We start from the raw sequence: 25,230 nt of genomic DNA, 5'->3' as shown, positions 1-25,230 counted from the left end.
AGAAGAAGAAGAAGAAGAAGAAGAAGAAGAAGAAGAAGAAGAAGAAGAAGAAGAAGAAGAAGAAGAAGAAATCTTAAGCCCGTAATTCCTATACTAAAAGTAGTGGGCACTGCATACTGAGTTCATGGTATTTGCTGTGTGGTTTACATGTGCTATTTCAACTCACCTTCATGGCAACACTGTGAAATGTGTAGAAATATTTGTTTGAGAAAGGAAACAGAACTCAGAGGAGTTGGACAGCCAAGCCTCCATAATGAACTATAGGGGTAATAAGGATGGGACCTGGCCCCATTAAATCCTTAGTCTCCAAATAACTAAGCCCAGGAGAAAGAAATGGGCTTCCTTCAACCACTAAAGGATTCTACTGACCTTATCCTGAGTACCTAAGCTGAAGGGGTAGGAGGGCAGAAGAGGCACCAGGGCAGGAAGTGTCCTCTCCTAGCAGCTCTCCAGAGTTGAGCATCAACAGCACACCTGCACCTCTGCCTGGGTGCTCCCCTGCCCTGCCCTCTGCTTCTGGTGTCAGTGTTCCCCAGGGTCCCTGAGTGCTAGGGACAGGCCTGCATCTGGCACTGCATGCCTGTTGGAAAGTGCATAGCTTACACCCGGGCGGAGCCATCCTCCAAATGACTGGAATACAGCAGTGTAGACAGGACCCAAAGAGGAGAGACTGAAGAGTGAGCTAGCGCCTTCCTGCAGTGGCCTTGGAGAAAGGAGAGCCCAGAGATGGAGAAGAAAAGGCATTCCTCCCGAGCCAGTCAGGGTGGCGGGTACTGGGAACTGAGTTATCAGCCTCGTGTTGCGTTCAAAGGTATTTAGAAAGGAGCGTGTTTTTATGTATTTTCAACTGAGAGATAAAAGTAAAACTCATGCATACAAATAGGGAGCCTTGTATTGTCTGTATAATATTAAAATCAAACTAAACACAGCTCTCACCCAAAACATGGTTTATGGTGAAATTTTTCAGAAATCTTTTCTGTTAGATTCTTGAAATGTCCAGCACACTGTTGCTGACTATAGTCACCACACTGGTGAACAAACCTCCAGACTCCTGGCCCCTCTCTGACTGTAATGTTAACACCCACTGCTCAGCCTTCCCCATCCACATTTCACTCTTGAAAGTTTCCAGTATCTGCTATTCTATTCTCAGCTTCTATGAGATGTTTTTTGGATTCTATGTAAGTGAGTGAAATCTTGTGGTCTTTCTGTGCCTGAGTTGTTCCTCTTAGTACAGTTGTCTCCAGTTCCACCAAGAGTATTGTAATGATAGGATTCTGACTCCCTCTTTTAGCTAATACTATCTCGTTGTGTATATCTGTCCATTCCTCCATTATGGACATGCAGACAAAACTCAAGTTGGAATGTTTGGTGATAGGCACCTTTTCCTATGGGGCCAGCATTTCACCAAACCCTCTTTCCATTTGGGGGAACTGTCATACTTTTTTTCCATCACGGATACACAAATTTATGCTTCTACTAATACTGTGCAAAGATCCAGGGAGGGATGAATTTGATTGCCCTCTGAAGACGAATCACAACAAAGAGAAAAATGAAAATTGTTCAGCTCCAGGGTGACAAGACTTAAGTTACTTCCAGTCACACTTAGTGGAAGTGACAGTGCTCCCCTGTGAACTGGGAGGTCACCCGGGCCCTGGGCCTCCCTCTGCTCATCCATTTAGACCACGGAGCCTCAGGCCAACAGAGCTGGATATTTGTAAAGCATCTTTCCTCCCTGCTGGTGGGAGAGATGTAAGAATAACACCTTTAGCTGTGTGGGGGTGGGGTGCACATCTTTAATCTCAACTTCAAGAGGCAGAGGCAAGTGGATTTCTGAGTTCAAGGCCAGCCTGGTCTATAGAGCAAGTTCTGGGACAGCCAAGGCTACACAGAGAAACCCTGCCTTGGTATACCAAACAAACAAACAAACAAACAAATATATAAAGCACTTTTGTTCTGTGATTAAATCCCCACCTCACTCTCTATCCTCTTGCATACCTTCTATAAAAATGGCCTCTTTCACTTTTTCTTTCAAGCCAGCATCAGTGTGCATGAACTGGGGGTCAAGCCTCCATGATGAAGGCACAGTGCCCATATGGTGGCTCACAGCTCTCTGTAACTCCAGGTCCAAGGCATCTGATGCCTCTTCTGGCCTCTGAGGGCACTGTGTACACATGGCGTACATACATTCATGTGGACAAGACACTCACATACATAAAATAGAAGTGGATCCTTCACAGTAAGCTTAGAGTGAGACTGCTTGGGTGTAGGGTAGTCATGAGAAGGTCTGGTCCCTCATCTCTCTGAACAGTTTAAGTTAGCCTGGGTATAGTTAGCCTGAGTAAAGAGCCATCTTGACTGGGAGCTGAATTCAGGTACCAGGAAATATCACAAAATGTGCACTTGGCAGAAAACAAAGTTAACTCTCCTAGCAACAGCCTTCAGGAAATAATACAGAATAAATGCTCCATAGAAAATAGAGACAAACTCCCTGGCAATAATCAATGGGAATCAGTTGGAAATCTGGTGGGAAAATTCTCCCCAATGTTTCAGATATGGTTTGGAGAAATAGCCATTGTGATTATATGGCTTAGCCATTGTGATTGTGATTGTGATTGGCCTCAGAAAAGGTCACCCCGCCCTGCTAAACTTCACCCAATTCTGTAACACCAAGGCTTGTGCCCCCCTGCTTGCTGCCATGGAAACCCCCTGCTCACAGACTTTCCCTTTAAAAATCCTGTTCACTCAGAGCTCGGGATCCCACTTCTCTACTGCTGCGCCAGTGAGACTTGGGTCCCAAGTTCTATTGCTCTCGTAATAAAGCTCTCTTGCTATTACATCGAGTTGCCTCCTGGTGGTCTCTGAGGGTCCCGTGAACCTGGCATTACATCTCCAGTTAATAGTTGGTAATAACTGACATGTCCATCTCTCATAGGCAAACAAAGCTACTATGAAGAAGGAAATATTTTCCCATAACCTGGGCCAGTCCAAGTGCTGGGCTGGTCCGCAGCTGGGACAGACCCCACTCTCCTGTTAGAGACTTTAAGGGAATTCTCAGCATAACCACCTGACAGCAGGGGAACAGGAGAGTCTGTGGATGCCAGTGTCAGCGTCTAGAGCCATACTTTGTGCCTGATGATGAACCACAGGGTCATGTCCCCACTGTCTCACTTTTTACAGTGTAGCGCTTGTGCCAGCTCCTGAGGCAAACATTTCAGCAAGACCTTTCACTTGACTTAATGAACCTGACTGAGGGCCTGGCTCAGTCAGCAATGACAGCTGGCATTTCCCTGATGGCAAGAGAGTGAGGCAGTTGTGTTGTATTGTGTCACCTCAATCAGTGACATGGGCTAGTGAGACAAAGCCAGGCCAGGAGGGCTTTCAGGTGCCTCCCCGGCACGCAGGTCCACTGTGTTCACACACAGCATAGAGGTGGTGTCTTCCTGGAGCAGCCTCAAAGAATTGTGCCAACAAAGTCAGTTTAGGGAAAACCTGTATCAAGTTGCAAATGATGATCAGTAAGAACCATCAGGGAACTAAGAATCAGACCAAGACTCCAGTCCTAATTAACTTATCCATTCAAGAAACATTCATCAAGTAGCTAATGTGTTAGTTTATAGGCTGAATGTTGAGATAGAAAACAAAACTCCAGCAGCTGGGCTTAGAGACCATGACAGAGGGGACAGAAAGAATGAAAGAGGACATGTGAGGAGAGGAGTGTTACGAAAGTTCCAGCTATCACAGCGGCTGACAGTGTTGCACAGACAAGACTGGGCTCACAATCATGGAACATCGAGAGGAGCGCCCCCCAAGAATTTAAAGGCAGTTAATGGTGCTGATAAAGGAAGACATTTTCTTCAGCGATGTGGCCTCTGGGAAAGCATTGGCAGCCATGCTGTTGTAGGCACTGAGCCTCTCTCTATTCCCCTGCTCTCTCTCACACACAAAGAGAGAGAAAGAGAGAGAGATGAAAGTAGAAGAGGGGACAATCAGGAGTCGGAGAGAGATAAGAGAGGGTAAAAGCAGTAAAGATGGCCAAACTACATTGTATTCCTGTATGAGAATCTCATAACAAAGCCCATCATTGTATAAAGTACATTTGAACAGAAAACATCAAAAAGCAAATTGCTTCCAAGATTCACACATTATCAATCCTGCTGCTAATGTTTCCTGCAAAAATGAACTTTTTCACAGCACACTTGTGCAAGTTCCAGCTGGAAAATGGACCACAAACTGATGACTTCTCACTCTTCACATACAGAAAATCTGGGGGCTGGAGAGAGAGAGCAATAGTTATGAGCACTGGCTGCTATTCCAGGAGAGCTTGATTCAATCCCTAGCACCCACAGAGTGACTCACACCCATCTGTAACTCTAGTCTCAGGACAGCCCACGCCCTCTTCTGGCCTCCATGGGTATCAGGCACACATGTGGTAACACAGATATACATGCAGCCTAAACACTTACACATGTTTAAAAGAAATTCAAACATACTGTTCACAGGTTGGAGAGGTGATTCAGCAGGTAAAAGTGCTCGCTGCCACGCATGACAATCCGAGTTCCACCCCAGGACCCACTTGGTAAAAGGAGAGAGCGGACACCTGCAGACTGTCTCCCGACCTACACACGCACGCATGCGCGCACACACACACACACACACACACACACACACACACACGCGCGCGCGCGCGCGCGCGCGCGCGCACACACACACACCACACATTCTGCCAATGCTAACGTTTGCTCCACGGTCACCCGCCTTCCCTAAACATGCTACCATGTGTGCAGTGCAGGGCTGCCAGCTGACCGGCCCCAGTTTATCCAGGATCCTCCCAACCTTAAGACTTAGGGCTTCCCCAGTGCCAAGGCAGCAACGACTGTTGGTCCCTCGAATGCCAGGGCAGCTTCCACTTGTTCAAGTCCTGCTTGTAGGCCTGAGTTCTGAGTGGTAGTCATTGTTCTGGGTAGTGGTGCCCAGCTGCGTAGGGAGACACAGTTTTAAATTCAGATCACCTAACAGCATCTGGCCGGCTTTCACAAAGGCTTAGAGGACATCTTCAGCAGCCAGTGTTCTCATTCTCTTCCTGAAGGATTCCAGGCAGAGATTTCCGAAAGCTACCTTGAAAGCCTTCCTACCATCTGTAATCTTTTTAAACCGCTAAGTCCAACCCACAATCCTATTGTTTCCATTCTCAGCACCAGATTGAATACAGAAATCTTCAGCTTATGCCAGATCAGGTGGAATTACTGGAGACCTCAAGATGGCTCTGGCAGAACAAAGCGGGACCACTGGAGGACAGTCTTTGGGGGGGAGGTGTTGGCAGGGCGAGAGGCACGTTATAAAACTTTGAGAACACTGGAAAGTTTGCAGAACGTCAGGCTAAGCAGCCAGCTGCCTAGGAGGCATTTACAAGCTAGTCCGCTCAGGGTGGTGACTCCACCAAAAAAGAAAAAAACAGCAAGCAGAAGGTGCTTACTGCTTTCGTGTTCGATGCCTTCACCTCCTGCCCACATCCACTGATTAACAACAGTCATCCATTTTACAAATTGGAAAAAAAAAAATGAAGACACAGAGTTCACTCACATTCTGCCGTGCCCAGTGTTGGGCACAGAATACTAAATATCAGAGACACGGGTTTTGCTTTCATAGAGTTTGGAGTCTAGTGGAGAAAAACAGACAAACTTTTGCAGAAATATTGATGAGCTTAGGGAGACTGGGGTTCAGAAAACAGAGGGATGAAGCTATGAGGGAGACCAGAATGTTTCTGTAGAGAATAAATGGCACAGAGGCCCTGTGAGGAGGATGTTCAGGTATGCGACAGAGTTGACACCTTATAGATGGTTTATGCTTCCTATAGTCTGGCATGACCAACTCTGTCTCAGATCCAAGGGTACACACAACAAACAGCACTCAGTCCCCAGACTTGGCGTGTCCCAACCTAATCTGACCCTAACAGTGACCTTAGGGGGCTTGTAACAAATAAGGATTAAGGATCCCCCAGATCTATCCCTACAGGGAAAGTAGATGTTAACAAGGTTCCCAGACAAGCTTTGGGAATGTTAGGTCCTGTCTTCAGAAACCTAAAACCCAGAACCTTAGGAGTTTACTGGGTAGCAGTCTTCCTGCCATTTTTAAGAATGGAGTGAAATTCCTTAAAGTAATTCAGCTTTCTAAGAAAACAAACAAACAAACAAAAAGGTGGAGTGGAAGAACCCTGTTGATCTCAACTACCCAACCAGTGAAAACAAAAAGGCTGCTCTCCTGGTTCCCATTCCTCATGGACCTTACCCTCTCTCATTCTGGCTTAAGCGATGTCATCTCGGAACAAAGCCCATCCCCACACAGAGGGCTCAGGACAGAGTAATGCAGGCAACCTAAGTTCAAATCCCAGACCCACCACTTACACACAAATCAAACACTTCACAAACCTCTCTGACCCTTACTCTTTCCATCATGGCTAATCAGACCTGCTTTTCAGAATAGTCTCAGGAACAAGATGATTGAGCTGGTGGCTTGACAGGTAGGCCCTTGACAGATGTTTGAGACAGTGCTAGTACAAAACCAACAGTTAATAGAGATGTTTTAGTGTTTTTGTTTGTTTTGTTTTAAAGAGAAGGGTGCATGTGAAAAATGAGGCCCTTCCCAGTAAAACAGTGGATGGAGTCAAAATTGGGTCCTCAGGTGATGTTCTTACCTGAGGTACAAGGGTGGGGCAGGGGCCTATAATGTGCTGAACTTCATTCATAAATAACAGTTTTTCTGGGAGCTGTGGGGCCTGAGCACAAGTTCCAAGGAGGAAAGTGACCTCAGATGTTGGTGACACCAGCTGAAAGGCTGGAGAACAGTGGAGAAGCCGGGTGGGTGGTCTGCAGGCCACCGTGGTACTAACACTGCCATAGAATTCAAGATGCTCCCAAGTGACGCTTTGCAGACGACAGGACACCGTAAGGAGCTTCCCGATGGGTGGTGGGGACAGGTCGTAAAACAAACGGGGGACGACTCAGACCGTCCCATTCTGCCATGAGGGCCTGAGTCTGGACTACCACCGCCCACATGAAAACGGTGTGGTGTGTGCACCTGTAACGGGGGTGGGGATGGGGACAAGCCACCACTGGAGCTCACTGGCCAACCAGCCTAGTCAAACTGAGGAGCCAGCTCGGGGCGGGAGAGACCCTATCTCAAAAGATGAGGTGAGAGCCACCAAGGAGACACTCCACATGTGAATATGTGCGCACACATCTGCATGCACATGTGCACAAGTGTGTATGCACAAACCACACACACACACACACACACACACACACACACACACACACACACGCCTTCTCCAGCGGTATGTTCAGAGCCATTGGAGAAGGACACAGATCTCTACATCCGAGTCAGTATTTCTACAAGTATTCAGCAAGAAAGCAGCCCTGGATTCTGGCTCTGGGTGGTTCCTTCCAGTCCCTCTCAACTCAGGAAGAGGCCTACGCATGTGAATAGCATTTTTATTGTTTTATTTCCACACGGTCTGAATTTGATTTAATTCTGCAGCTTCTTCCCAGTAAGGATGAAATACGTCATTGCTCGCTTAATGGCCCTTCCTTGCAATGAGGCCTTTATTAAATAGCAGCCAAACGCCCAGCACTGAGGCTGGGAGCTGCACACAAATCTCTCCCCACTGTGCTTCGGAAGGCAGCAGGCAGCTGCCCCCGGGCCTTCTCCTTCCCGTCTGAAAGGACACTCAGGAAAGAGGACATCATGGGATGCCTGAAGCGAACATGGAAACCGCCTTCTGTGCTAGAGAGGCCTCCTGGGCCCCCACCCATCAGAAGGGGGGGCAGTGGTCCTGAAGAAGAGCCGCCTCTGCCCGCACTCCCTAGGCCCAGCCTGGGACAGGACGGACTGCTTGACTTAACACCAAGCGAAGACCTGAGTGTAAGTTCTGGCTTGTCCTCATTTACACAGACTGGGGACAGTCTTGGTCAGTCTTGCTTCAGTCATCCACTGTGGGGCGTGGAGCTAGGGGCGGTGCCTAACCTGCATGAGGCTCAATAAAGTGCCCGGTGTTATCCCGACTCCTAACTAGGGCTCACATCCTGCTCTGTCAGTCTCCACAGCTGGCTCAGCACCCAATGTCACCTTAGGGCTTCCTCTGCATGTCCCACTCTTTAGATGGTAGACTGGAGGAGACCATTCCGTCTGTCCCTAAGTCAGAGTTACATGCTCTGCTTACTGTCCCACCCCCAAATATACCTCCACAGCACAGCCAGAGGGGCATTCTCATCTGCAGATCTATGCATCTGATTTTCAGACACACACACACACACACACACTTCAGGCAGGCACACACACACACACACACACACACACACACACACACACGCACTCCTCCATTCATACTCATTCTTCCAGCAGATCCCCCAACTCTCAGTCTGAAGTTCAGACTGAGAGTTCAGACGTCTCGGGCTTGGTTTCTGCATATATCTTAGGCCAACTCATGTCACTTCCCTCTCACATCCTGCCTGCAGTTCCCCTCCCCAGCGCTGTCACCCCTTTACCAAGCACAGCTATCACCTCAACTCTACTCTCTCCCTGATAGCCGGCTCTCCCACAGCCCAGTCTTAGCTCAGAGGCTCCTCCCAGCTGAAGCCTCCGTGCTGAGCCTGAGCCAGGGTGCCCTTGATTTTATCCGTGCTTCCTGCTTCTCGAGGTAGCCTGTGGCTCCCTGGAGGACAGCCTCCACAGGGTGCCACTGCTGTTTGCCCAGGTCTGTGGCACAAAGTCAAGCCGAGGAAAGGTGTGAGGGAGGAATGGAAAATTTATTCCAGCCAATATGTATCAAAATCTGATTCTAGATTATCTCAGGCGTTGTGCACTGGGTTCTGAGGATCCAGTGAGACAGACATGGTTCCTTGCACTAGCTGAAGTTAAAATCTGCTGGGAAGGAGAAAATTCAGCGAGCAATAACCATAAAGCCTATGCACACTATGGAAAGGAAGTCCAGATTCAAGCATCACTGCAGTCAGCTAAGTCTCCTCCGGAAAGTGAGATTTCAGCTGATACGTGAAGATGGAAGGAGGTGTGGGCAGAGCAGCGCACTGAAACAGCAGCACCACGGATCTAGACCCGAACTCGCTCCATTATCCAGAAAACAGCAGGAATGAAAGAGGTCAAAGCTGTCAAAAAGACTGCCCACCTCACTTGCCGGGGATCCTGTTTTTTTTTCACACATCTTGCTAGATCTCTCTGGCCCAGCCTGTGTTGCCCTCCTGTCTCCTTACCATGCGTTAGTCTTCAGACAGAATTCAGAACCAAACCCCGGGCTGGCCAGCCCAGGTGGCTCGTCTCACCAGGCTGCTTCTGGGCAGGCTTTTTGTAATGTGGAATTTTCTTGTTTATTATGGAGAAGGGGATTCTCCTTAAGTTGCCTGTGCTTAAACTCCAGGCTCAATCGATCCTCCTGCCTTGATATCAGAAGGGTTGGGTCTATGGGCTCAGGCCAAAAAGGCCAGACTAGAATATTTTATTTTTAACTCTCCAGCGTGTGATTTCTGAGCAATAGCTATTACATAGTATTGGCATGCTGTCATAACAAAATGATTTGTTGGTTTAAACTAACAACGAGAAACATTCCATCTAAGTAAGCAAACAAGGTTATTTTCTATTTGGGCGATTTGAGATTTATAATGAGGCTTTTTTGGCAGATGGCAATCAAGTATCTTATTTTAACATGGCAATATGACAATATTGACAAGCAGAAGGCCCTACTGATCTAGGCTACATCTAGCCTGTGTTTCCAAACAGAGGTCGGCTTTTCCAGGTGAGAGATGGCTTGGGACTACATTGGAAATTGTTCGAAATCCCTCTTTAGAATCAGTGCAATGGTTAAATTTAAAACTTTATATTGCAACTCAATCATCTTTTGTTTACTTCTGAATTCCAAGTTCAAATCAACAAATACTCCATTATGATACAACAGAATATTATTTAATAACCAACATTAACTTATTAATAACATACTGCAACAAATTTTTCAATAATAGAATAAATAGTATATTGACTAGTATATTCTTTCCTAGAAGAAGAAGCGCCCCCCCTCTAATCCCCTCAAAAGGACAGCTTTGGTCCTGGTTCAAAGACCTTGGAGAACAGCTGACATTCAACTCATATTTACTGATAATGAAGACTTCCCAGGCCCAGGGCTTTAAAAGCTGCCTCTGTATGCTTTATTCACCTCACTTTCTAGAAATGCTCTGCTCGCTCAAACAGAACATACAGCCATAGTCCTCAGTGGCCATCTGAGGCTTATTAAACTGTCACACAGCAGAGACCATTCGCCTCTCCCTTTGATCCCCAGACACAAGGCACTTTTTTCCAACAAAACACCTTAGGAGTAGGGAGTTTTCCAAGCAACAACAGCCATTAGGGGAACAGCTTTGCAAAGTGCAAAGAGACTCATAATATTTAGTTGTTTCTGAGAAAATGTTCTTTTAAAAAAAAGCAGGAAGATGGTAAGGCTTTGTGTGACACTCTCGGACACAGTCTGGGACTCCTGATGAAAGTGACAAGTGCACAAGCTAAAGGAAACTGAGTGATCATGGAAAATGAGCCCTGCCAGATCCGAGGCTTTCAGGGCTCTCCAGAAGCTGGCTCTTCATTTCTTGCTGAGCTTTGCAATGCCTAGAGTCTCTCTATGTCATCTCCCTTTAAAGAAAATCATTGTTCCGAAGTAGCACTAGGTCCACGGGTGATGCCAGTTCAAGCCCACTATCATCGTGAATACCTCTCTGTGGCAGGCACTGACAGGGGAATACGATGAGCTTCCTGCCACGGACGGTCCAGGGAAATAGTCTTAATGGATACTCTTCCTACCCATCACCATCCCATGCCAGGTGTCATAACCAACCCTGACTCAGAGTCTACAGCAGCATCTTAACCTACCTCTCTGCCTCCAGTCTTCCCTGTAATCCTTTCTCCACGGTCAGCAGAGTCACCTGAGTAAGTCACCTGACTGTCTTGCTCCTGTTCACTTAGGCAATGGGCTGCCTGTTGAAAGCACTCTGGCTTCTGAACGCCTGCTGGCAAAGTGAGAATCAGACCAGAAACTCTCATACGAGCCAGCCCCCCTAAAATGCCATATTTTCAGTAGGTGAACTAGAAAAAAAACCTCTTTTGTCACAGCCTTGATGAAGGCAAGGAGAAATAAGAGGGAAAAGTCTTCCTCAGGATGCCTATCATAAAACTTCCTGCAAGAGAGTCTGGAGACAAAATTCATACCGTGTCTAGACTTTAAAAAGTACAACAAAGGCCAGGCAAGGTGGCACACACCTTTAATCCCAGCAATCAGGGAGGCAAAGACAGGCAGATCACTGTGAGTTTGAGGCCAGCCTGGTCTACAAAGTGAGTCCAGGACAGCCAAGGATACAGAGAAACCCTGTCTGGAAAAAATAACAACAAAAAAAGTACAACAAAGACACACACACTCACACATACACATGTATGAACATGCATACACACACACACACACACACACACACACAATAAAATAAAAACAACACAAAACAAAATAAAAGACTAGTGTTAACTGTTCTGGTCCATAGAAGCCTCTGCAGCTGTCACATAAAATGAGAATCCTCACTTCAGACCCACACCTCAAAGCCAGAGATTTAAGTTCCAAGCACACGAGTGTACCATCAAACAAGGCTTGAGACCTCAGTCTAAACCCCAAGGAGAAAGACAGCAAAAGGAGACTAGATAAGAGAGAATATTGCAAGAGAGAATGATTAAGAACTTTCTAGAACTGATAGGATAGCAAACCTTAGAAAATAGAATCCCCTAAATCCTAAGCTGAACAAAAAGAAAACCCTCTCTTCTGGAAATGCCTCAGTGACTCAGAAGGCATCTGAAACAAACAGAAGACTTTAAGAGTACTCAAAGGAAAGTACACCCAACCAGCAAAAGGAGAAAGACCGCCGGCTCACCCCAACAGCAAAAGTGTGAGAAAAGTCACAATATCTTCAAAGGGCGGGACCAAGAGACCAGCAAGACAGAGCCATATGAACTGTGTGCCACAACACTGTCCCTTAAGAATGAGGAAACATAAAAGTAATTTTTGGCGAAATAAAACCAGAATTATTTAAATAGCATCTCATTAAATTAACTGCTCAAGAATTACATCCAAGGGAACACTCTGAGCCTGAGTAGTAAAATAACCAAAGAAAATGGCAACTATGGGTAAACCCAAAAGACATCAAAGCTATCTAAAATAATATCTAACTTTTGAAGTTGAAGAAAGTATAAAATAACAAAAATATCAGCTACAAAAGCTGAATAGGGCCTGAATGAAAACTTCCTCTAAAATTATGTTGCTAAGAGATTAATGGGACAAGTAAGAGGGCTTAGCAGTTAATGGTGCTTGTTGCCAACCTTAATGCCATGAGTTTGATTCCCCAGGACCCACATGGTAGGAAGAACACACTCCTGCTAACTGTCCTGTGAGTTCCATGTTAGATACATACCTAAACATAGTAAAGGCAATATACAACAGGCCAATAGCCAACAGCAAACTAAATGACGAGAAACTTAAAGCAGTGCCACTGAAATCAGGGTCAGTACAGGCTGCCCGCTCTCTCCACATGTATTCAATGTAGTACTTAAGTTCTAGCTAGAGCAATAAAACAACTAAAGGAGATCAAGGAGATACAAACTGGAAAGGAAGAAATCAAAGTATCTCTATTCACAGATGATATAATAGCATATATAAGTGACTCCAAAAATTCTACCAGAGAACTCCTACAGCTGTTAAAACCCTTCATCAAATTGCCTGTATACAAAATTAACTAAAAAAAAAAAAAATCAGTAGCTCTCCTTCATACAAGTGATAAACAGACTGAAAGAGAAATTAGAGAAACAACACCCTTCACAATAGCCACAAATAATACAAATTATCTTGGTATAACTCTAACCAAGCACGTGAAAGACCTGTATGTCAACACTCCAAGTCTATGAAGAAAGAAATTGAGGAAGATATCAGAAGATGGAAAGATCTCCCATGCTCGTGAATCAGTAGAATTAGCATAGTAAAAATGGCTATCTTACCAAAAGCAATCTACAGATTCAATGCAATTCCCATCAAAATTCCAACCCAATTTTTTACAGACCAGGAAAGAACAATTCTAAACTTCATATGGAAAAATAAAAAACCCAGGATAGCTAAAACAATCCTATACAATAAAAACTTTTGGAGGTATCACTATCCCTGATTTCAAGCACTACTACAGAGCAATAGTAATAAAAACTGCATGGTATTGGGATAAAAACAGACAGGCTGATCAATAGAATTGAATGGAAGATCCAGAAATAAACCCACATACCCACAGACACTTGATTTTTGGCAAAGAAGGCTGGATGTCTGCATGTAGAAGAATGCAAATAGATCCATATTTATTACCCTGCACAAAAGTCAAGTCAAAGACTCAACATAAAACCAGATACACTAAGTCTAATAGAAGAGAAAGTGTGAGATGGCCTTGAAATTCCTTGGTACAGGAGACAACTTCCTGAACAGAACACCACAGCTCAGGCACTAAGATCAACAATCAATAAATGGGACATCATGAAACTGAAAAGCTACTGCAAGGCACAGCCACTGTCAATAGGACAAAATGGCAGCCTATAGAATGGGAAAAGATCTCCACTAACCCTACACCTGGCAGAGGGCTAATATCCAAAATATATAAAGAACTTAAGAAATTAAACACCAACAAACCAAAATAACCCAATTTTAAAAACAGGATACAGAACTAAACAGAGAATTCTCAACAGAGGAATCTAATTGCTGAGAAGCACTTAAAGAAATGTTCAACATCCTAAGCCATCAGGGAAACACAAATCAAAACAACTCTGAGACACCCATCAGAATGGCTAGGATCAAAAACTCAACTGGCAGCACATGCTGGCAGGGATGTGGAGACAGAGGAACATTCCTCCATTGCTGGTGGGAGTGCAAACTTGTACAACCCACACACCTACAGATTGATTGGGAATCCAGATTGATTGATTGGAAATCAATCTGGCAGTCTCTCAAAAAATTGGAAATAGCTCTACCTCAAGACCCAGCTATACCACTCCTGGGCATATACCCAAAAGATGCTCCACCATACTACAAGGACACTTGCTCAACTATGTTCATAGCAGCTTTATTCATAATGGTAATAAACTGGGAACAACCTAGATGGTCCTCAACCTAAGAATGGATAAAGAAAATGTAGGACATTTACACAATGAGAAACTACTTAGGATGGAACTAGAAAAGATCATCCTGAATGAGGTGACCCAGACCCAGAAAGATGCACAAGATGTATGTACCATTTATAAGTGAACATTAGTCATAAAAGTACAGGATAACTATGCTTCAATCCACAGACCCAAAGAAGCTAGGTAACAGTGAGGGCCCAAGGGAGGTTGCTTGAATCTCACTCAGATGGGGAAATAAAATAGAAGTCTGAAGTAGATGGAGGGAGAAAACTAGTAGGAGAGGGAATAGGGAGGGTACTGGGAGTGGGGATCAGGTGTGGGGAGAGAAGGGGGAATGGGGAGGAGGGAGGACCAGAAGAGAGAATGGAAATTGTAGGGGGGGCATCTCTGGGACAGCAGAGGCTCCTAGGAGTCTATGGGGGTGACCCTAGGTGAGACTCCTAGTAGCAGAAGGATATGGAGCCAGAAGTGGCCACTTCCTGTAGCCAGATGAGACTTCCAGTAGAGGGAGGGGGACGCCAACACTCCATCTAACCTTCCACCCAAAATTTGTCCTGCCTACAAGTAAGTGTAGGGATTAAAGATGGAGTAGAGATTGAGGGAATGACCAACCAATGATTGGCCCAATTTGAGTCCCACCCCGTGGGAGAGAGCCAACTTGACACTATTAATGATCCTCTGCTATGCTTGCAGACAAGCATAGCTGTCTTCAGAGAGGCTTTATCCAGCAACTGATGGAAGCAGATGCAGAGACCCACAGCCAAACAATAGGCAGAGCTCACAGAGTCTTTTGGAAGAGTAGGGGGAAGGATTGAGGGAGACAGAGGGGTCAAGGACACCACAAGAAAACCTACAGTGTAGAGACTGAACCACCAACCAAAGAGCATGCATGGTCTGGACCTAGACTCCCTACACATATGTAGCAGATGTATAGCTTGGTCATATATGGGTCTCCTAACAATTGGAGTGGGGGCTGCCTCTGACTCTGTTGCCTGCCTTTGGGTCCCTTTCCCCTAGCAAGGTTGCCTTGTCTGGCCTCAGTGGGAAAGGCTATGTTCAGTCCCGCTGCCACTTGATGTGCCAGGGTACATCAACACCTATGGGGTGTCTCTCCTTCTGAGAAGCGGGGGCGAGAGGTGGTGGGTGTGAGGTGGGACTGGGTGGAGAAGAGAGTGGGGGCTGCGGTCAGTCTGTGAAGTGATCAACTAAACAGAAATAATAACAGAAGAGGAGGAAGGGGAGGAGGCGGAGAGATGGACCAGTAATTAGAAGCACATTCTGATCAATCCAGCAGAGTACCAGAGTTCTGTTTCCAACACCCACATTAGACATCTCACAATCGCCTCCAATTCCAGGGGACCCAACATCCTCTTCTAGCATCAGCGGGCACTGCATTTACATGCACAAACCCACACCCAAATAAATATACATAATTAAAAATGATAACAATAACCTAGCCAACTCCCTAGGGCTACTGAGGTGACAGATCTTAGAATAGAACCTATTGCCACCAGTTTAGCTAGCAAGATTCTTAAATCATGTTTACCCTTATACTCATAGATAAGTGTCACTCCTCATCAAAGAGGCTTTTCTTTACAGAAAATGGAGACCATTACAGAAAACCATAATCAGTCATCACACAGAGATCAGCAGGCCATGGGAGCACAGCCTCAATGGATACACCCACATCACAGCTCCTGCACCGAAGGCTCAGGAAATACAGAGGGGAACACAAAGATTGTAAGAGACAGGACCAGGAAGTATGCTGTGACACTGTGCCTCCTGGAAATGACATGGAAGCTGCATTCATGATACCACAGCAATATGACCTAAACAATGACAAACATCAGTAGACATACTAAGACAGAAGAGGGAAATCTCACAGGACCTCACCCCTACGCAAAGAATTACAGGCAACTGATGACTGCTGGGAGAGAAAGAATTTAGCATCTCTTGATGATGAGCCCCTAAATGGCTAACCAATTCAAAGTAGTCAGCCCGGAAATCCTATGCACACAAGCAATAAAAGTGACTCAGTAGGTTATAGTTGTGTGTTTATGCATATATGTAATCAGAGAGAGAAGCTGTCTATTTGAAAGGGCATGGATAGGAGACGTAAAGGGAGTTGGAGGGTTGGAAGGAGGGGACATGGGAGGGGTTGGAGACAGGAAAAGAAAGGAGGTAAATGATGTCATTTCCTTAATTCTTTGTATTTAAATTTAAAACAATAAATTAATTAATTAAAAATAAAACTAAGTTCTTTTTAAAATTAAAAAGAGCAGCATGATTCTAACTTTGTATAATTACATGAATGTCAATTTTTCTTTTTTGAAACAGAGTGTCTCTGTGTAGCCTGTCTGTCCTGGACTCACTTTGTAGACCAGGTTGACCTCAAACGCACATAAATCTTCCTGCTCTGCCTCCCCAAGGCCAGCTAGCATGTTAAATTTTCTAGCATAAAGTTTTATAAGAATAAAAAATCGAAAGTGTAACTTCCAGGCTAGTACAGCAAGAAAATGGTGAGAGAAAAATAACAAAAGATAGAAAATCCACAATTACAGAGTAATATTAGCATAACTTCAATAAATAATGATATCAAACACAAAACTAAAGCCATAAAATTTATATAATGCAATTCCCAACGAATCAAACGTCATGTATGAAATATTACATTCAATAAATAAAGAATATACATTTTTCTTGAGCATTCATGGAATATTTATAAAAGTTGATGTCTTCATTACTTTTTCTGTTGAATATGAAGAACTGGCTTTCAAATGCAAAGCTCTGCCCAGGACAGAGAATGCATCATGGGGGACAATCACCCACCCTCCCCAGCTTCCTCAAGGACGATGGGGTTTATTCAGACGGCAGAAGCAGTGGGGAGAAGGGCCTAGAAATGCCTGTTAGGTCTCATTTTCAAACATTACTAGGCAGTGGTTCACAAGGCCAGGGAAGCACATGAGCGCGTGCGCACACACACACACACACACACACACACACACACACACACACACACTTAGCTGAGGACACAAGGCCAAAGGAGGACTCAGAGATGCTCCTTTGACCCAGCAAGACAGAAACACAGCCAATGTTCTCTCCAGCCCCCCAAACAATGGCCTTTGTTGTAGGGTCTCATGAAGCAGTCACAAGGAAAAGGGAAGCCCTAAATGAATTAAAGGAACAGCAGGCTTATGTACCTGTTCACGACACCAACATTTGCGATAAAGTGTATTTCAGATGTCAGAAATTCATTAGAGAGAAGCTAAACTCACCCTCGTGTGTTCAAAGTACCAAGTGCTTGAGACCCGTGTGACAATCTTCACAACTGGGCTCATTTTTAGAGAGGAGGAGCCTCTTGGGAAAGGGGAAGCAGATTGTCTGGGCCTCCAGTCATGTTACAGAGGCAACATTCAAATGTCTATGTTTTTAACAGACTCCTTGTGAGGTCTGAAAGGAGGCAGCAGAGAAACCAGGAAATGCACGCTTCATCCAGTGCCTGTAGTACCACGTCTGCTCTCCCGGCTGCTCTCCCCGGGAAGCTACCTACTTGTTTGTGAACCCAAAGACAAGGGACAGATGCTGCCTAGATGCCACAGTAAGTTTCTCCTGGTGACTGATGTGACCTACAAAGCCTGAGAGCCACGTTTAGTCCAGAACGGAGTCTTTAAAAGCCGGATTCTAAGGGAATGCGTGGAACTTCAAAAGCACAATTGATACCAGGAGTGGTGGCTTCTGCTTCTAATCCCAGCCCTGGAAGGCTTGTGAAAAGAGAATCCCAAACTGAAGGCCAGCTTGAGAGCGCCGTTATAGCTCCCCAAAATATAACTGATTAAAAACAAAACCAACACTACCTACAAACATGTCATCCCACACTAAATCATCCGCTTGACCTTGACCCAAAATGTAACTGTTGGTCCTTCCACAGCCTCTAAGCCTGTGAGGCTGAGGGTGAAGTTCAGAGACAGAGCAACACACACACATACATGCACACACACATACACACACACATGCACACACACGTGAACACACATGCACAAACACGTGCACACATTGAATGCACACACAGACACACGATCCAGGTCTCTATCCCCAGTGCTGCAAACAGCCACCACCACCACCAAATCTGCTATCTGTCACATCCCTGGAGCCCAAACAGAGCATGTACGTGTGGGTCACAAATACCTGTGAAACAACGGATGGCCATACGTGCTTGGGATGAGCTTAATTAGCACACTGACATTTTTTTCCCTCTAGTTGATGAAATAGATCATACAACCAGCACAAATGCAGACCAATGTCTTCACTGTCACATAGAAGGAAAAGAACGCTAACTGAAAACCAGCCATGTGCCCAGCTGTGGACCACAGCGATGTGCACACCTTCCTTCACGCCTCTCAGACATCCTCTCCAGGCAAGTGTCATCGCAGCTAAGGAGCCGAGGCCCGGGGATTCTATACAAAGTCCACACTCCAATGGCAAGTATTTTAACCCTCAGCCACCTGCTCCTTCCCCTTAGAGGAGACAGTTGAAAGAGGGCAATTATTTCCACAATAGGCTCTTCTTCAGGAATAGATATCAAAGGGAAAGAAAACGTATGGGTGGATTTTTGCACTCATCATCAGCTGACAGAAAACCAGGACCCAAACTGCTGGCAAAATGAATTAACAATGCACAGCATGTATCCTGTACCTATGAAGCAGCCTCAGGAAACACCACACCTGCTTTTTAAAAAAATTAATCTGTAGTAGTTACAGACCCTGGACGTGACCCCTGGAATTTACCGTCTTGAAGGGGCTGTTTAAGAAGTTAGTCTGGATGCTGAAGCTATTACGCGTATTGTTCAAATACCAGCAGCAGTGAACTGTGATTTTTATGTGATGACAAGTTTAACTAGCGAAGGGGAAATTCTGGCGGATTATACGTTAAAATAACATGTCTGCTGAAGGAGAACATTTGATGGAGTGGGGTATAAACTGTTCTCAAGTACAATGCTCTTTTCAAAACTACGACATAAATTGCACTATCATTGAAACTGGAAAGGGGAGGGGGAGGGCAAGGCACCCTGGTTTTCATTTCTTACTCTGCCTTTTTCCAGAAGGACTCAGAGATGCAAATCGTTATAACATTCCACAGCGGGGAGGAGAGGGGGGAGGGGGCCATCAGATAGCCCGGGGATGGGGATTGCCTCTGTGCCTTGGTGAGACAGGACTTGGAAGGAGTGGGCGCTGTCTGCCTGGCAGGGTGCACTTCAGCGTGTTTTCTTCTAAGTGCTGCTTGTAATGTTGCTCTCCTGGCTCTGAGTGACTCTGCTGTCATTGGAGAGTTACAGGTTGGATGGGGGAAGGGGGGGGGATAGGAGGTGGAGAATTGTAAAACACCCACAAGAGGAGCTTTGGAATGCTGCTGACTGCTACTTAACCTGACTCTAGCGTAGATGCTGGGCCTGCCTCTTTTCTCCAGCGTTATCTGGGGAGAATGATGGTGAGGCAACAGCCTAACTCATTGCAGGATGCCTTTTAGCAAGGGAAGAGCAAAAAAAGATAGTTTAGGATCATAAACTAGGTGACAAACTCTAGCCCTGTATGGCTCTGTCACTTGTCACCTTGGACTAGGCCTGTACCAATCTCCCTCCAACTGTGGTTTCTCTTGTCTAAACTGGAGATGATGACACCCTCTGCCTGAGGTTAGTGTGAGAAGAAATAAAAGAACCCACAGGAAATGTTGTATCCGCTATTTTCTAAATGTTTTACAATTATATTCATTTATTTATTTTTTGATTATTCTGTGTATATGAGTGTTTTGCCCACATGTATGTCTGTGTACCACATATGTGCCTGGAGTGGAAGCCAGAAGAGGGCATCAGACCTGCTGGAACCAAAATTGTGGTTGTGAGTCACCGGATGCTGGGAACTGAACCCAGGTGTTCTGAAAAGAGTCAGTTCTAGTCATTGTTGAGCTAGCTCTCCAACCCCCATTGTTCTCTGTATGTGTGTGTATGTGTGTGTGTGTGTGTGTGTGTGTGTGTGTGTGTGTGTGTGTGCATGTGGGCATGCCAGAGTGTTTGTGTGGAGACACAGAGGTCAATAGTCTGTTTTCATCTTCCACTATGTGGGTCCTAGGAATCAAACTCCAGGTCATCAGGCCTGGAGACAAGCGCTTCTACCCACTGAGCCATTACGCTAGCCCCTCAATCCATTCTTTCTTTCTTTATTTATTTACCATTTTTATGTGTATGGGTGTTTTGTCTGCATGTCTGTGCACTGTGGTCATACGGTGCTGACAGGAGCCAGAAGAGGGCATCACATCTACTAGCACTGGAGTTACAGCTGTGAGCCTCCATGTGGGTGTTGAGAATTGAACCTGGGTCCTCTGGAAGAACAGCCAGTGCTCTAAACTGCTGAGCAATCTCCCCAGCTCCCCAACACACTCTAAATAAGCACTAAGCACTTGGTACCATCCCCAGCATCTATACCTAATAAATAGTACCTCACATAGTACGAGTGTTAAGGCAGTGGTGTGCTTGTGCTGAAGAGAGGCCGGTACCTTCCAAGATCTCCTGGAGTGTCTGAGACAAGAGTTTGCACTGTCACCGCTCCCGGGACAGGGACTATGCAATCCATTGCCAACAAATGTCCTACTATTGAATCCCTCAGAGCCCCTATTCATGTTAAGTGGTGTCCGTGGCATCAAAGCAACCCATCCGCAACTGATATCCCCAAGGAAGGCAGCTGACACACTCAACATCTGTTCCCTGTGGTGTCTTTTCTCCAAGGTCTCCTCCAATGCAGGAGACAAGTGAAAAAGCAAACAAGCCAGACATGTAGGAGATGGGAAGAGAATTTTCTATGGAGTCTCCAAATGTGAGCCAGGAACCATCTGGCTTCATCAGTGGTGGTTTTGGACTCCTGACTCTGCTAGCCTGGAATAACTTTATTCACACCTACAAGTTTTCAGACCATCTGTGGATTTGCTCTTGCAGGAAAAAACAAACAAACAAACAAACAAAACCCAAAAAACCCACCTGCTATGGACACAGGTGAATTAGACCTGCCCAGACCGGGTAACTGAAAATTTAACCATCAAGGTTAGCATGAGGGACAGGGACGGTGGGCAAAGGAAGCTGCGTCTACATAAAGCCACAAGCTGCAGGGCAGTGTAGACAGGAATGCATGCTTCCTGGCATGGTCTGCAGCTGTCTGTCTGGGCTGGTCTTTCCTGTACCTGAAACCAAGACTCTCTGCCTTGTCCCCACTGTGTGAAATTTCCTTTGCCCACTCAGATTCCAGACAGAACTGTGTCCATCTGTTTGCCGCTCTGTGCCTCTTCTGTGAGAGCTCTTGCCCAAAAGGAGCCTATTCCATTCCTACCCACTGCTGCGGTCTGCAGGTGAGCAGAGAGCTGACGCCTGGACACAGGTGAAATGTCTAATTCAAATGCTAACTCTGCCTCGAACTCACCAGAGGGCCCTATGTCAGTTAGCCTCGCGTACTTCAGTCTTCCCTTCTATCAAATGCACTCACTGTAGCGTGTGGTCAGGAGGTTTGAACACTTGTCTGGCGTAGAGTAAGAGCTGCATAAGGGTTCATTATTGTGGGCATCACTGTGGGTTTTAGATACAGGTGGAACAAAAAAAGATACCAAAAAGAGAAGGGAAAGTGTGTACCCAGCAGCTGAGCACATGTCTGGATTCATGGGCTAGCTCAAGGCCCCCTGTGACCATGATGAGAAGGTTCTTACTACACACCTGGAGAGCGAGGGAACATTCGCACTGACTGGCAGTCATGGCCTTCTTTCATTTATTTGTTTTCTTTTTTGAAACAAGGTCTTGCTATGTAGCCCAGGCTTGCCTTGAGCTTGTGCTCCTCCTGCCTTGGCCTCCAAAGTCTTGGGATCAAGGGCGGTTGCCACCACTCTTGGCCAGGACCAATATTTCTTTCCTGGGCTAACCCACTCACCTCCACCCAAGTCAGCCGGTGGGAGCTCCCACACTCTACAGCAGCACAGCTAACCATTCAGGGGACTGCTGCACAGTCACCCCCACCCACCCCAAGGAGAGGATCCTGTCCCAACACTGCCTCCTCCCATAAGGGATAAGAAACTGAGCTGATGGAGGTTGTGTGTTTGCACTGTTAGTACCCAGTTCATCTATGTTACTTGTCATACATTCGATTTTGCTTTAGATGCTAAGAATACAACTATCATCGGACAAAGTCAGAAGGATCGGCAGGGTTCTGGAGGCTGTGTTTCAACCCCCACATCTTAGTGCGTCCAACAGCATATGTGTTGTGCTAGCAACATCCCCCACTTATTTGATGAGTATCTCTTGAGTAGGACCACCAGGGGCACAAGTCAAATACCACCATGCCTTTAGGAAGGGTGACAGTGAGCAAGTCATTAAGTCACAGTAAGGGCTTTTTGTTGGGAGTGAACTATGTTCAAGTATGCTAGAATGAGCATCTTTACCTCCATGCCAACATGTTTTCCAAGTGACAGAGGCAGGCCTGGGCTGGGAGGGGCAGTCAAGGTGGGGCCCTGGAAGCTGCCTGCTCTTCCGGGCTCACTGGTACAAGGCTTTAGCATGGTCATTCTGTGGTGATAGTGGTAGGTTAGGAGCCTAAGTTTCTCTCCCTGTCCTCACTGTTCAGATGAGCAAAGGGAGGCCTGAAGAATTCCACAGTAGTCCAGCTGATGGACTGAAGACTCTTAGGCTTCTGCAATGGCCTACAAGGTTCCCTCTCAAGAATGGGCCCAAGTCCCTTCCCACAGTCTGACCCTGGCTTACTTGTACTGCCTTACCCCTCACCCTTCCCTCTCCCACTCTGTGACCCAGCCGGACAGTGCTACTAGAAAGCACTGAGCGCACTCTGCTCGGCCCATGATGCTCCCTCTACCAGGGAACCAAAGTCCACACCGCTAAATCACTTTGGTCGACACTCAAGACTCGTTTGGGCTTCACTTCCCCCAGGAAGGTGTGCTGGAGTTGTCCTCGTCTGCCTCCCACAGCACACAGAAACACTCATCACATACCGTGTTCATGCATCCAACAAATATTTATTGAGCAACTTCCATCTGCCAGACAGCTTTGAGAATAGCAGTTACAAAACAAAATGCCTGCCCGTGAAGAGCTTACATTCTGGTGAGCGAAACAAACGATAGGTAAATACAACACAATGTCAGGTAGAGGTTCATGCTATGAAGCAAACGATAGCAAGGGCTGGAGACCTCTCTCAGGATGTGTCATTTGATCAGAGGTCTCAAGAGGAAACAGAGAAAGCCATGCAAGTAGCTAGCTAGGAGAGGAGTATTTAATGCAGCAGCAGCAGCAGCAGCAGCAGCAGCAGCAGCAGCAGCAGCAGCAGCAATGATCCTGTCAATACTGGGACTACTTATTGTGTTTCGTTCCCTACCGAACACTTGAAGACAAGTGCACATCTTGAGTGTAATTCCCAGGCCCAGCACAGAGCTTGGTATCAACACAGTGGATATTTACAAAATAAGCGAATGAACCTGTGCTGGGTTGGCTGAGCAACATCAAGCCTGCTTCCTGTCCCTTCTCAGGGCTAAGCTGAGCACAGGCCCTAGCTGGCTAGCCTGCTGAGTTCTTAGCCAGTTTCTACCCCTGGACTCTTTTTCACTAGGACAAGTTTAAGTTTACCTTTCTGGCCCTCCTGTCTTTGGACATGAGACTTGATCTACAATTTAGGCACTGTAAAACTGAGAGTCTTCCCGTTTCCAGGGGGTCAAAGTCAAGACTGAGGGGACTCTGATACCTGGGATTTTGAGTTGCTAGCCATCCCCCCCTCCCCAACACACATCTGATTCTTGGTTTTCCTCTAAACCAAACTCTTCCTCTGGGACATCAACATTTTGACCAGAGCGGACCTTCCTGTGGCCATCTCTCCAGTTTCCAACTTCATTAAAGCACTTTTATCTACCACAGCCTCAGCACAAGGCTCGGCCCCTGTAATCGTTAGCCCACTCCCAAAGGCTCGCCAATAGCTTCTACACTATACATAAAGTCAGACGGCTTTGCTCCACACTCTAAAAGGACTGTGACGAATTCAAGGGCGAATGATTCATCTCCTCACTCATGCTTTCATCCTCCACTTGCTGTCACCTGCTACATCCCCTGAATCATACAGCCGTGTCTGCCGTGCGGTGGTGGCGGTGGCGGTGTGAGGAGGAAGGAAGCGGGATAAGAGGTCCTCACTTACTGAAAACTTGTGCGATCATTAGGCAGTAAGCCTCCCTGATAGTAACGAACCGGCTTCACTTCACAGAGGTGAACGGGCCAAAGAAGAAAAGCAGCTTGCTCAAGGTTGCACAGCTAAGGAGCAGAGTGTAGCGAGGCGCTGTCGAGCACAAGCGTGGCCCAAGAGCAGCACTAAAGTTTACTAAACTTCAAGTATAACTTAAAGGAAGAAAATCAAAGGTGGGTTCCTGGCTCCGGGGCCCGGGGACGAAGAAGTCAGTGATATCAAAAGGAATCTACAGCTTGAAGAGGTCATGGCTACAGACGCCAGGAGCCTTAGGGGAGCAGGGCAGGGACGGGCTGAGCTGACCTGGGAAGTGGCTCCGGGGCCAGGCCTGGAAGGACGACCCCCCTGCGCCCACGCGGCGGGCCCGGGCCTCACCTCCTTCCACCGGAGCTGGCGAAGGCTGATCTTGAGCGCGTCCAGGGAGGTGCGGGCCTTGGAGCTGTCCACGGTGACCGGCCGCAGCGGGCCCGAGTTCCGCCGGTAGCCCCGGCCGGAGCCCCGGGCCCGGGCCTTGGCGAACTGGCAGAAGAACTGCGCCGCCGGCGTCGACGGGGCCAGGGGCAGCGCGGGCGGCAGGCGCCGGGACACTCGCACGTCGCCCTCCTCGGTGGCGCGGGGCCGCGCCCGGGACGGGGCCAGGGCCTTGGGCTGCTCGTCCCGCGCCGAGCGCTCGGGCTCCCCGGCCGCGCCCGCGCCCGCCTGCTCGTCCGCCGCTCGCGCCTCGGCCGCC

General features: G+C 46.8%; 1 protein-coding gene across 1 annotated transcript in view; it reads right to left on the bottom strand.

Annotated features, from left to right (window-relative positions):
- Ttll11 (tubulin tyrosine ligase like 11) overlaps positions 1 to 24,925 on the bottom strand; it is a 226,768-nt gene extending 201,843 nt beyond the window's left edge. The window contains exon 1 of the mRNA XM_055600408.1: positions 24,876 to 24,925. The gene's annotated coding sequence lies outside the window, so the exon portion shown is untranslated. The remainder of the gene's footprint in view (positions 1 to 24,875) is intronic.
- Between the last annotated feature and the right edge of the window lie 305 nt (positions 24,926 to 25,230).

Source organism: Psammomys obesus, unplaced genomic scaffold (genome assembly GCF_907164565.1).
Source record: "Psammomys obesus unplaced genomic scaffold, mPsaObe1.curated_primary_1811, whole genome shotgun sequence".
In the NCBI taxonomy this organism is placed as follows: domain Eukaryota; kingdom Metazoa; phylum Chordata; class Mammalia; order Rodentia; family Muridae; genus Psammomys; species Psammomys obesus.
This window is presented reverse-complemented; position numbering and strand designations above follow the sequence as displayed.